The sequence below is a fragment of the Ascidiella aspersa genome, chromosome 1 (genome assembly GCF_963924565.1).
Source record: "Ascidiella aspersa chromosome 1, kaAscAspe10.2, whole genome shotgun sequence".
In the NCBI taxonomy this organism is placed as follows: domain Eukaryota; kingdom Metazoa; phylum Chordata; class Ascidiacea; order Phlebobranchia; family Ascidiidae; genus Ascidiella; species Ascidiella aspersa.
In genome coordinates this window covers 21,862,736-21,875,070 of record NC_139447.1, presented here as the reverse complement: position 1 = coordinate 21,875,070, position 12,335 = coordinate 21,862,736, and the positions used below count along the sequence as shown (strand labels likewise).

At 36.9% G+C, this 12,335-nt stretch overlaps 1 pseudogene; it reads right to left on the bottom strand.

Annotated features, from left to right (window-relative positions):
• Positions 1 to 764: 764 nt before the first annotated feature.
• On the bottom strand, positions 765 to 11,090 carry LOC146168269 (uncharacterized; annotated as a pseudogene).
• Positions 11,091 to 12,335: the final 1,245 nt, after the last annotated feature.

Genomic DNA, 12,335 nt, shown 5'->3' with positions numbered 1-12,335 from the left:
GAGGTTCTCTGTTGTTGAATTTGGAAATTTCCAACAAGTTTTTACAATTAAGAACACAGTCATTATTGATTGCCCCGAAGTCGATTCACACGTGGAAAAAAATTGTAATTATAAGGATGGAGACATTGCCCAAGTGTATTCTACTTGTGCAATTATCTACGAAAAACAGTTTGAACAGTGTAATAATACAATTAATCGAAAGGTTGGTAAATTAAAACACAGAAATAGGGATACATTAAGGGGCTACAAGGTTATGTCAACTAAGCCATGTGTCGACCCACTCTTTCTCAACCTTTTTTCGCCGCGACCAAAATATTAGGTGTAAGTATTACAGTGAAGCTTTGGACCCAATGTTTTTCCAAGTATTAAGAAAAAATCATGCTCATAGTCAATCTAACAAAAATCTAACCATATAAAACTACTATATCTGGGTCGCAAACCATGGATTGAAAAACACTGGGATAAACAGTATCATTTATTTCTTCTTGGGAGAATATTTTATTGCATCTTATCTATGTATAAACTGTTGCTACCAGGCATACTAATAATAATCAATAATAGCTCCTCTTGTTATTGTTATTATTAACCAACGTTTCGGCAACCTAGTCAAATCGCCTTCGTCAGGGTGACTGACACCGAACGCTCGTAGGACAACATATGGAAGGGGCACAAGGAAAAAATGCAAGAAAAAAACGAGAGCAAAAACACGATAAGAAACACTTTGCAAAAACGTACAGTCTCAAGTCCTTCAGCAAGTGTTTGTATCATGTCGAGAGTATCACGTCTGTTTTGATGTTTATGGTGTTATCCTTGTGAATGTTCCAAGTTCTAAAAATAATCTTTTTCTGTATTCCGACTCTCGTGCTATTATATACGCGGCAGCAAAATCAATTTGATGGCCTTGGGAAATTGCATGGTTTTGAAATAACGTGGCTTGAAAGTAAATGTACACCAATATTACAATCCGCACAGAGGATTAAATACACAAAGCCTCGTTGGTCAAATGAACTGATAGAATCTTTAGGGTGACTCATAAACTTGCAAAGAGTACAGGCAGGTTGCAAACCAACCGCTATACCAAATTATACCAACGTTCCCCGTAAAACTAATTAAAAACTCAACCCTGACAAAGGCGACTTGCATAGGTTGCCGAAACGTTAGTTAAAAATTGCAATTACCAGAGGAGCAGTTTTCGATTAATATTACTATGCCTAGTAGCAACAGTTTATATAAATAAACGCACACTAACATTTGCGGCACACTCTCAATTAAAATTTCCTGTGGCACACCTTTAAAGAAATGCATTACACACGTGAGTCACTTGACGTGACACAGGCATTTCCACACATTACATACTTTTTAACATATACAAGGTGGCTTGAATCAAATAACGTTTTATGTACAATGCTCCGTATAAGCGCAAACAACATTTTAATCACTTATCTCGAAATTTTGCAATTTGAAGGCCCTCTATTTCAAGTCCTTCATATACTGGGGTTTGCAGTGTTATTCTATTTTGTACTATTTTGTTATTAAATGGTATTATTCTGTGGGGCAAAATTGCCTGCAATTATTTTCATCTTGAAATGAGCTTCAAGTGTATGGATAATGTCTCCGGGTTTTCTCTATGGTATAAATGTTAAAAACCATTAATGTTTGGTTGTATTACGCCATTTATAGAAATTTATTGTTGATGACGCATTAATTACGTTATACCTTTGACTAATCAATTTAATCAAAATTACTTTTAGTTAATTATATTTCAATATAAGACCTATGTCGAGTTTCTATAAGAATTTAGAATTTTGTAGCGTATAAAGACTAGATGACGTCGCAGACTAGATCGGAACACTATCCCCAAAGTACCTGCTAAGGATAGGAAAGACTTTACTTTCTCGAGCAATACGTTTATTGGACAGTACGACAATCAGTATATGGCAAACACCCGTGCACACAAAGTGCTCGCGCAAGGCTAGGCTTGCCTCCAGCCACAAGATTGCAAACCGTTCTTAAAAAGCGTCCGGTTCTCTCGGTATCCACCCGACGAATAATAATCGATACAACACCACGCAATACCAAACAAAATCGATATAACGCAGCGCTGAGAAAATTAATGCTGCGAAATTCACACAAAGTCCTCTTCCTGCGGGAAACCGTGCCGACGGGTTGCCGACCCGAACGGCGATTCCCGCGGCCTAACGCATTAGTTCTACACAAAAGGGTTACAATAATTAAATTTGTGACATTTACACCCTCTTAAAGACAACCTTGCGATTGGCTCATTTAAAAAACAAGAATTTAAAACAAAAGTCAGAACAAAGTACATTCCACACTTTACCCCAACTTAAACCAACTTTGCAATGTATACATTTTAGCGAGATACAAATCTGAGAAAACCAGCAAAATCAAGAAAAACATACCATCAAATTCGCATACAAAAGACGAAATTAACCTCTCTTAAAAGAAACCTTATGATACATACATTTCACGAAATGAAAACCAACAAACGAGAAACATTACAGTCGTTTTAACTCTAAACAACCCTGGTCATCGCCATGACCCATTTAAACGCGCGGCGCTTAATTTTGTCTCTGTCCGGTGGTGGCCGCACATATTGCGCAACCTAAGGCATGTCAAACACCCTGTTGAGGTCGCTGGGCTTAATGACCCTGTTTTCAACTTGAACCACTTTCGAAAGTGCCCGTAGACTTTCCGCAGTGAATGGCACCTCCACGTCACCCTCAGAGTAAGAGGTGCAAAGCGTGACCGCATTTCCTGCCTTTCGAACATGTGTTTCTAGTCACTTTAATACCTTCGAAATGTCGACCGCTTGCCATGATTCGTGTCCCAACTGAACGTCTACAACCCACCGTTTTTAGCCGCTTTCAAAACCTTGCTGTACAACTGGGCGTCTTCAAAACACCCTTCGTTTAACTCTTTTAAAGCCTTGTCGTAATACTGACCTTCCTCAGTCGAATTCTTGCCGGTCACTTTCTCGTCAACCAAGCTTCCTGAGCTGTCCTTGCCCGGCGCGGCAATTTCTTTGTTGTTCATCGTCGATAACACTTTTCGCCACAAGGGACGAATGCAAAGCGCCGGTGTGTTCCATCTTTGTCACACATATCCCTGTACTATAGGCACCTCTTTAAATGCTTCTGCTTGCTTGTGTTCACTTTTACTTGTCGATCTTCGGACCTTTGGTTCGCAGTCTTCTCTTGACCATGATCGATGCAACACCACGCAATACCAAACAAAATCGACACACAGGCATAACGCAGCGCTCAGAAAACGGAGGCTGCGAAGTGCGAATATCACACAAGGTCCTCTCCCCGAGGGAAACCGCGCCGACGGGTTGCTGACCCGAACGTCAGTTACCGCGGCCTAACGCATTAGTTCTGCAGAAAAGGGTACAATAATTTAATTTGTGACAACGTCATTATGACCACACTTGGACAACTAGATTTATTATAGCTTTTTAATTTAGAATCGAAATAAAATATATTTTGTGTTTTATATAGGTTTTTTAGCATGGCGTATTCTTTTCAAACTTAAAATTCACCTATACAAGTCTTCTCGACTAAATAGTATTATGTCAAACTCTTTCTTCCGGCTAAGCGGATAAAAATACCGTTGGCCAAGGTTTATGGTTGGTAAAACTCAAATTAGATTAGCTAGAAATTAAACTAGAATTAAAGCACACATGCCATTCACAAATTAATTTTGAATTAGCCGTATTTTGCTCTAATTTTTTAAATTCGTCAACTAGAATTATCTAGCTGTCCAATTCCAAATACAACGTCTTCAACACGATATTTTTTCGGATTATTTTGTTGGCTTCTTGCACCATTTTCGTTATGTTTCTGCAAAAAAAAGTTGTAATTAGTTTTAGGTTTAGGCCTTTTCCCAGCTAGGTTTACTGGCCTGTAAGCTTATGGGCGGGCGAATTTGTTAGCCTATTTCAATTAGCATATAACACATAAGGTAAAACTTATGGTACAAAACATAAACGCTTTCAAATATTGGATGGTCAGGATCTTCTTTTAAGTGCTGTTTATCCCACCCTATCGCAGGATTATGAGTTTTTCTCAGATGCGTGCGTGTGTTTTTTGATATTTGTAAGTTTTACGCATCTAAACATTTTATTGTAATGTACGTCAAGAAACTTACATTATTGCTTGAACTACATCCAAATTACCCCCCTGATTGAACCACTGTATCTTGTTTTTTTCTGGTAACAACAAAGTCAAATGTTTTTTAATACAAATAAATTAATAATTAATAATAAATCGTTTTCAGAAATATTTCTCGAGTTGCATTATGGATATATGCCTATCTGGATTAGAATATGCATCTAACCGTGTGTGTGAAACTTTAACACAATATTCCCGAGAATGTGCAGAAAAAAAAATTTCGCTCGATTGGAGAGACGAAAAATTATGCGGTGAGTTAAAATACGCAAACAGTTTAGCAGTAGAGACAATATCCATAAAATTACAAACACTTTTATAAATTTGGTTTTTAGGAATCACCTGCCCTATAGGCAAGATTTTTAAACAGTGTGAAAGTGTTTGTCAACGAACTTGTGAAAATTCACTTTTTTCGTCGGTTTGCGATCTTAATAAATGCGTTGATGGTTGTTTTTGTCAAGAAGGTAAGTGATCGTTTGAAGTTTCGATATGATCTTATCCCTGATAAACAAACTTTTGTTTTAATACATTCGTTAAAGGAACGGTTTTAGACGTTGACACTGATACGTGTATGCCAAAAGAACGATGTCCATGCAAGCAGTCTGGCAAAAGCCATCAAACTGGGACTACAATACAAAACAAATGCAACAACTGGTTAGTTTTGCCTTTCTTTTAACAACTTAATTTATCAACAAAAATATTATGTTTGATAAATTAGCACATGCGTGGATGGAAGCTGGAGTTGTACGACGAATCAATGCCTCCCAATGTGCAGCGTGGTTGGTGTTGATGGCTATAAAACGTTTGATGGAAGAAATTATCGGGTAACACAATTTCTTTTGTTGAAAACCTGCAGTTATTTAACCGTTTCGGTTGTTCGCAGTTCGCTGGCGGATGTGAGTATGTTCTTGTTCAAACCAATACTTATATTCAAGATCCCTTTAACATATGGGTTGAAAACAATGGTTGTGCATTATCTGATCACGCAAATTGCAAAAAAAAGTTGCACATCAAATTGTGGGATGAAATCAGCATTAGGTAAAAAACCATAGTTTTCTTATTTTGTGTCAAGACTTACGGATATTAATTTTTTTTATTCGAAGGTTTATTGGCGAAGGAAAAGTGACAATAGCGAATTCTGAAGTAGATCTGCCTTATAAAGACGATAAAATTATGTATGAGATTCATAAGCTTTCAAACCTATTTGTCAGACTTGTGACTACCAGTGGCTTAGAAGTGAAGTTGGATAATGAACAAAGTATTTTCATTAAAATACCACTGAAATACAAAAATAATGTAAGGATATGCAAATTTGTTTAATTAAACAAAAATAAGAGAAAATAGATCATTTGAGTTTCACGTTTTGTATTGAATAAAAGGTGTTTGGTCTATGTGGAACTTATAATTTGAAAATGTCTGATGATCTTGCTTCACCATCAAAAGATGTGATGGCAGATGTTACCAAATTTGGAAATTCGTGGAAAACAGATTTGCAATGCCAAAAAGACGAGCTTTCGGCGAGTTTGCATGTCACTGACACTTGTTCAGGCCAAATTGAATACAGAAATTTGGCGAAAAATATTTGCAAGGAACTAAAAACAGGTTTGGGCTACAAAGATAATTGTTAATATAAAGTAGAAGCGCACAACACATTAGTGGCATTTTTACTTAACATAACTTTAGTGCTCATGTAGTATTACATTTTGTCTGATTCGGTTGCCTCAATTAGTGGATCATTGGTACTTGCTTTTTTGTGATAAAATGAGTTATGCTTTGTTACTTAAAATGCGAAGTGCACAGATATGTAAAAAATGTAAAAAAGATATATTAGATTTTATGTTTACATTGTGATGCTTACACCCTTTGTGTTTTATTTACTTTGCAATTTGCATGTTTGTTGTAATGTGCACACATGTTTGTTGGTGCCTTTTGTAATTGTTTTTACTGGTAAAGCGTTTAGTTGTAATATATTGTCACTAAATTTATGTTTTATCTTATCGTTAAGTCGTTACCTACAATTTGAACCAATTTATTCAATTAAAAAGGCGCTTAACATAAATTTAATAGCTAGATTGCTTAATATATGTCAATGTTGTCATTATTGAAACAGTCCCCAGTACGATTCCTCATCCTTGCATTGCTTTGTACGATTTAACAAGAATTTTCGTGATTTTATGTATATATTTTAAGGAATTTTTGTTCAGTGCAATGGAATTGTGAACCCACAAGTTTATATTGACAATTGCGAACATGACATTTGTGACTGCCTTTCAAAACCTAAACCGGATTTGAAAACTTGTAAATGTCCAAGTCTAGCCAACTATGCACAGGCATGTGCAGAATCGTTTCATCCAATTATATCAACTCCATCCTGGAGAAATGTCTCAAACTGTCCAGCTAAATGTGATGGGGGGCGGGAGTGGCAGGAATGTGGTAGATTTTCTTGCGATGTCACTTGTAAAATGATTTCTGAAGGAGATGATAACAAATGTACTACGGTAAGTGTATTCCTCGTGTTTGTAGCCCTTGGTTGGTATCAGCCTTACGAAGCTGAAACGATACTATCACAAGGTGTATAACTCTATTTGTAAGTTTGACATCGGTAATACAACTCTATTTGTAAGTTTGACATCGGTAATACAAGAGGATGTAGAATGTCGGTGCTTTTTGTCTAGTGCAGGGGTGTCAAACTCAAGTCTTACTGAAGGCCACGTGCGATAACTTGAGTCCATCAGCGGGTAGTATCAACATAACAAACAAATAAAATCATAATCAGTTTTACTTATTGTATCGGCTCTACCTTAATTAATAGTGTAGATATGCCGTCAGACGTTTTAGTCGCATTTATAAATACAAATATCATGAAGTGACATGGGCGCCCATCTTAATTTGTTTTTAAGCGTAATATATGCTTCAAGCGCCTAAAGACCACAACTTAGAAATCGTTTCAGATGTAACAACTTCAACTTGAGGAGAAGGCGGCAAACAATTTGGGATATATTTGGATTTTAAACAAAAATTGTATCAAAAGCAGCCAATTTGCCCATTTAGGCCAGTTATTTAAATACCTATACGTAATATGCGCTGCAGGCGCATAAAAAGAGGTATGCCGCCCGGATGCCACAAGTTTGATACACCCAGTTTACGCGATATTCTCCATTTTGAAAAGGCAAACACAGCATTTTCCGTGTACAAATTGAAACCTGAGAGCACTAGATTTGCACAGTACAGGCAAAATAATTTGAGCACAATTTTTGTTTTGTTTTAAAAAAGGTCCGGACCGCAATTAAAATTCCTGAGGGCCACATGCGGTGGTCTAGTGCAGTGGTCGGCAAACACCGGTGTTGGTTACCGGTCCGTAGCAGGGTTGTCAGATTAAAATTTTGTTTAAACACGAACTGTAGGCTATGTAAAAACCTGGTGAAAAGTCAAAAATAATTAAATGTATTTTTATATTTAACACATTTACCTTCGTTTTAATATAGCCTACTACTCCATTGTTGGTTGGTCTAATATAAAATCACAATTAGTATCAAGCTCTCGTTAGGTTCAAAACAACTAGTGTGTAAATGTGGCTATATGAGTTGCATAGCAGGTTCACAACATCCATAATGCATATTTTTATTACAAAATCTAACTTCTAGTACTTACAATATATCAAAAAATGGGCTAAAATATCATGTGTTCTAATTTTAAGCGTGCTCATCTTAAAGTGCAATAGAATTTCATGTAAACAATGTTTAAAACTATATCCCATAATGAAATAATTTATTATTATGATTAGGCAGGAAAGGTTTCGAAAAAAACGTATGTATATTAATTATTTTTAGCCTCTATAGTTTTAGACTCAAAAAAAAAAAAAATGACAAAAAAGCCAAAATGATAAAAAGCAAAAATGACAAAAAAGCCAAAATGTTAAAAATGACAAAAAAGCCAAATGTTTTTCTAGCATCAACCACGTTAAAAAATTATTTTTGTTGTCAAAAAAGCCATTCTGGCAAGCCTTGTCCGTATGTCTTTCCTATGCCTTTCAGGTATTGGTAATATTGGTATACAAGTGTAATTTAAGACAAATCGTAAAGGCCCAAACGTTTTATTGAAATGAGCCGCGGGCTGGGTTAATTTAATTGTTTGGCTGGCCGAATGCCGCGCGCGGGTGTTAGTAAGTTCAATAATTCCTAGATGGGAGCCTCACTTTGCGACAAAACAACCATAAAGTTCGCATTGAAAGTTGTAACAAATTTCCTTTCCTGCACATTTGTTGTTTTTAAAGGCCGGTCCGCGACAAAATTTTAGTTTTAAACCGGTCCGCAGTGCAAAAAAGGTTGCCGACTCCTGGTCTAGTGGTCTTCAATTGTCACAGTTTACGCAGGTCGTGTCATTCATTAAATGAGTTTTGTCTGGTAATGCTTTTGGTTATATATTATAATATTCCCATTTTGCTATTGGTTCCACATACCCGATAAACCTCTACCGATATACCAAATTAAATGAAAATGTTCAAATACAAAATGTGAAATCGGCTAAATAATTGGCAAGCAAAAAATGTGTTTTTATTCCATGTTAGGCTTTCTTCTACTGCCGCATAGCACATTTTTAAGCCTCATGGGTTAATACTTACAACTGATACTATTTTGTTGATTTCAGAACCAATGTATTGCAGGATGTTTGTGTCCTGAAGGCCATTACCTGGATTCCTCCTTAGACAAGTGCGTGAAACAAACGCAATGTAGGTGTTTTCATGATGATAACTATTACGAATCAGGTGATACAAGAAACCCAATGTGTGAATCATGCGTTTGTCAATATGGATCCTGGAACTGTACGACTACGCCAGGTTGCACTAAGGAGAACGTTTGCCCCGAAGTATGTCTTAGGTTCCAAATGCCCTTCTTCATATTTGAGTTTTTAAAATAAGTTATTTTCGTTTTTGTGGAAAATTGCAATGTTACAAATTAATAACATTATACCAAATAAAAAGTTTTTTAGTATCTTCAATTTATTATATCATGCAATTTTTAGGGAACAGAATGGATAGACTGTAAAGAATGCCAGCATTCATGTGAAAATAGGAATGTTTTGTGTGGCCGTAGTTCTTGTACTCATGGATGTGGTTGCCCTTCGGACAAAGTAGTTAGTGAGAATGGGTGCATTGAACCGGAGCAGTGTCCTTGTTACCACCTAGGTGTCAGTTATACCAATGGAGAAACAATAAAGGAAGATTGCAGAGTTTGGTTAGATATTTTATGTTTTTTTGTGGTTAAAATAAACAAATTTAAATTTTTAAACATGACTTAGATTTACGAGTTTTGTTTAAATTTCAATGTAGGCATTGGAATAGCTTTAAATTCTTAAGTTTTTTTAGTTTTTTCGTTTTTCGTTTGGTTGTGTTATATAATATTATGTCGTTAACATTTTTTAAAAATAAAATTTAATGCTGTCTCTATTTTAATAGTACGTGCAATACAAGTGAGTGGAGTTGCATTGAAGAAAATTGTCCAGCTATATGTTCGGCATTTGGCGAACCACATTTTCAAACATTTGATCAGAAACGTTACGATTTCTTTGCTGATTGTTCCTATATTCTTGTGGAAGATATATGTGAAGACCTAAATGGCGCTTTCCGGATTACAGTCCAAAATGTCCCATGTACAGGGGATATTGTATGCGCTAAAATATTTCAGGTATGCTGTGAAAAGTTCATCTCATCCAATATGATAATTAATTATTTAATAACAGAGACAAGTAACCGAACCAATATATCTATTTACATTTCTCGTGATTTGTCCGGGGGTTGGTCAAATGTTCGCTCGCAAGAGACAAACAACAACAGGAACAAATGGTTTCTTGCGAGCGGACAAATAGTTAAAAGAAAATAATGCTATAGCCAAGTATTGGGTCGATATAACGGAGTGTTGCTCTTCCAGCAGAATATATAATAGATCGACGTTTCGACGTGCTTTACAGAACGTCTTCATCAGGATACTGACGTTACATGTAAAACAGATTCCTTATAAATCAAAAAGTAACAATTCGTGCGATTAAAAACTCGCACCAACGCTCATTGGTGTAAGAGCGCGCGATAGATAAATGGCTTGCCAACGCTGATTTCTTGGCATCCTTCTTGCCCACATCCCTTTCGTGCTCCTTCCGGCGCGTATTTAAACTTCTACCCGTCTCACCAATGTAAATTTCGTCACACTCACCGCACGGTACAGCATACACCACACCCCTTGTCACAGTTGCATCAACCGGGTCTTTTGGGTGCGACAGCATCTGACGTAGAGGGTTAATTGGTTTTACTCCAACCGATACACCGAAATCGGTCAGCATACGACGCATAACATCAGTTAACTTCGGTATGTAGGTTAAGGTGACGAAGGCTCGTTCTTTGCACTGGATCTGCTTCCGCGAAACCTTTTTAGGATCACGAAGAATCCAGTCCGGGTAGCCATTTAACCGTAGGGCATCATGTACCCTGCGCAATTCGGTTTAAAGCATCGCAGGGCCCGTCGTCAAGCGTCTGGCCTGATTTTTGAGTGCTTTGACAACAGCTCTTTTCTGGTACAATGGATGACTAGAAGTAAAGTTCAAATAGAGCATGGTACTGGTCGGCTTGTGGTACACACGCGTAGACAGTTTGCCATCCGCCGCTTTAAGAATCTCCACATCTAGGAAGGGAAGTCGATTCTTACTTTCCAGTTCCATAGTGAATGCAATTCCTTGTTGCACGTTGTTCAAATGATGAAGAAACTCTTTTACCTGACGTTTATCGATGATACAGAAAGTATCATCTACGTAACGTCGCCAGAAACGTGGGGGTCTGGCAAAAGCTCGTAAGGCACGTCCCTCCACAGACTCCATGACCATGTTGGCAACTGCCACTGACACAAGAGATCCCATAGCCGTAGCCGTGCAACAAGGAATTGCAGGGGGGGGTAGCGCAAGGCCATGCCGCCTCAAAATCAAATTTTACTTATTTTAACTACGTAAGAACAAAACCGCTTCTAAATTATCTTTTTAACATGTCCAAAATTTTGAACCCGTTTTGATAAAATCGTTTTACCACATTCGCCGTGCTTATTTTTAATAGCACCCTCAAACAATTTCTCATCGCACTTTGAAAAAGTTTTGACTACTTAAGCGACATAAAGATGTTATTTTACGCTGCGCGCAAATATTTTTTACCATTTAAGTATAAAAAACGTTCAATTTCGGAACTTCCAATTTTAAATAAAAGTTATTTTCACGTTACACGTTTTAGCACTTTAATTGAGATAAACGATTAAAAAGTATCGCACTTTCAAAATACACCACATGATAAAAAAAAATGTATTTACCGGAATTATAGCGCCCATAGTGCAATGCTTAGGGCTGATTTTAACGATCATTTTGCATTATTTAGCACTCTGAGACTATGCTTCGTAACATATACTTTTTAGTTACACGTTTGCCATATTTATTTTTGAAGCTATCGGATATAAAACGCGGCTTCAGCGAACTTTCACTGAAATTGTACCACACGTTGTTTAACAGCAATACAGGAGCCCAAAGCTTAATGGATTCTTACATTTTGTTTAATGACGCAATCTATTGCAACGGTAACTAATTTTCACCGTCGGGATAACGCCAGTAGTCAATCAATTTTTATCATACGAAGCTCAAAGCGAGATAGTATTTAACTGGCAAAACCCAATTTAATAGCCTACAAAACTATGAAATATAAAATTTAAACCTTTGTATAGCATTTGAGCAAGCATTGGCGTATGGTTGTTTCTCGACTCGTTCCCTTCTGAGCCTGCATAGCTCAGTTGGTAAAGCGACGGTCCCGGCTTGACCGGAGATTGTGAGTTCGAACCTCACTGCAGGCTAGTTGTTTTTCTAGTCTGCTCTGCTTGCATCATTGATCGACAGATTCGGTGAGTCTGCAATGGCATTTCGGTGTACTAATAATACGTAAGCCGTTATCGTTGGTCAAAAAGCAGCTTCAGAAGGGCTAGATTTCAGTTGTAAGCACACATATATGTGTGTACATATGTTTCTTTGTATAGCATTTTACGATTATATTATCTGTAATATTATATACTTTTTTTACGTAAAATAAAATAATTTTAGGTAATGTTACAAGATAAAACAATTACACTGGTT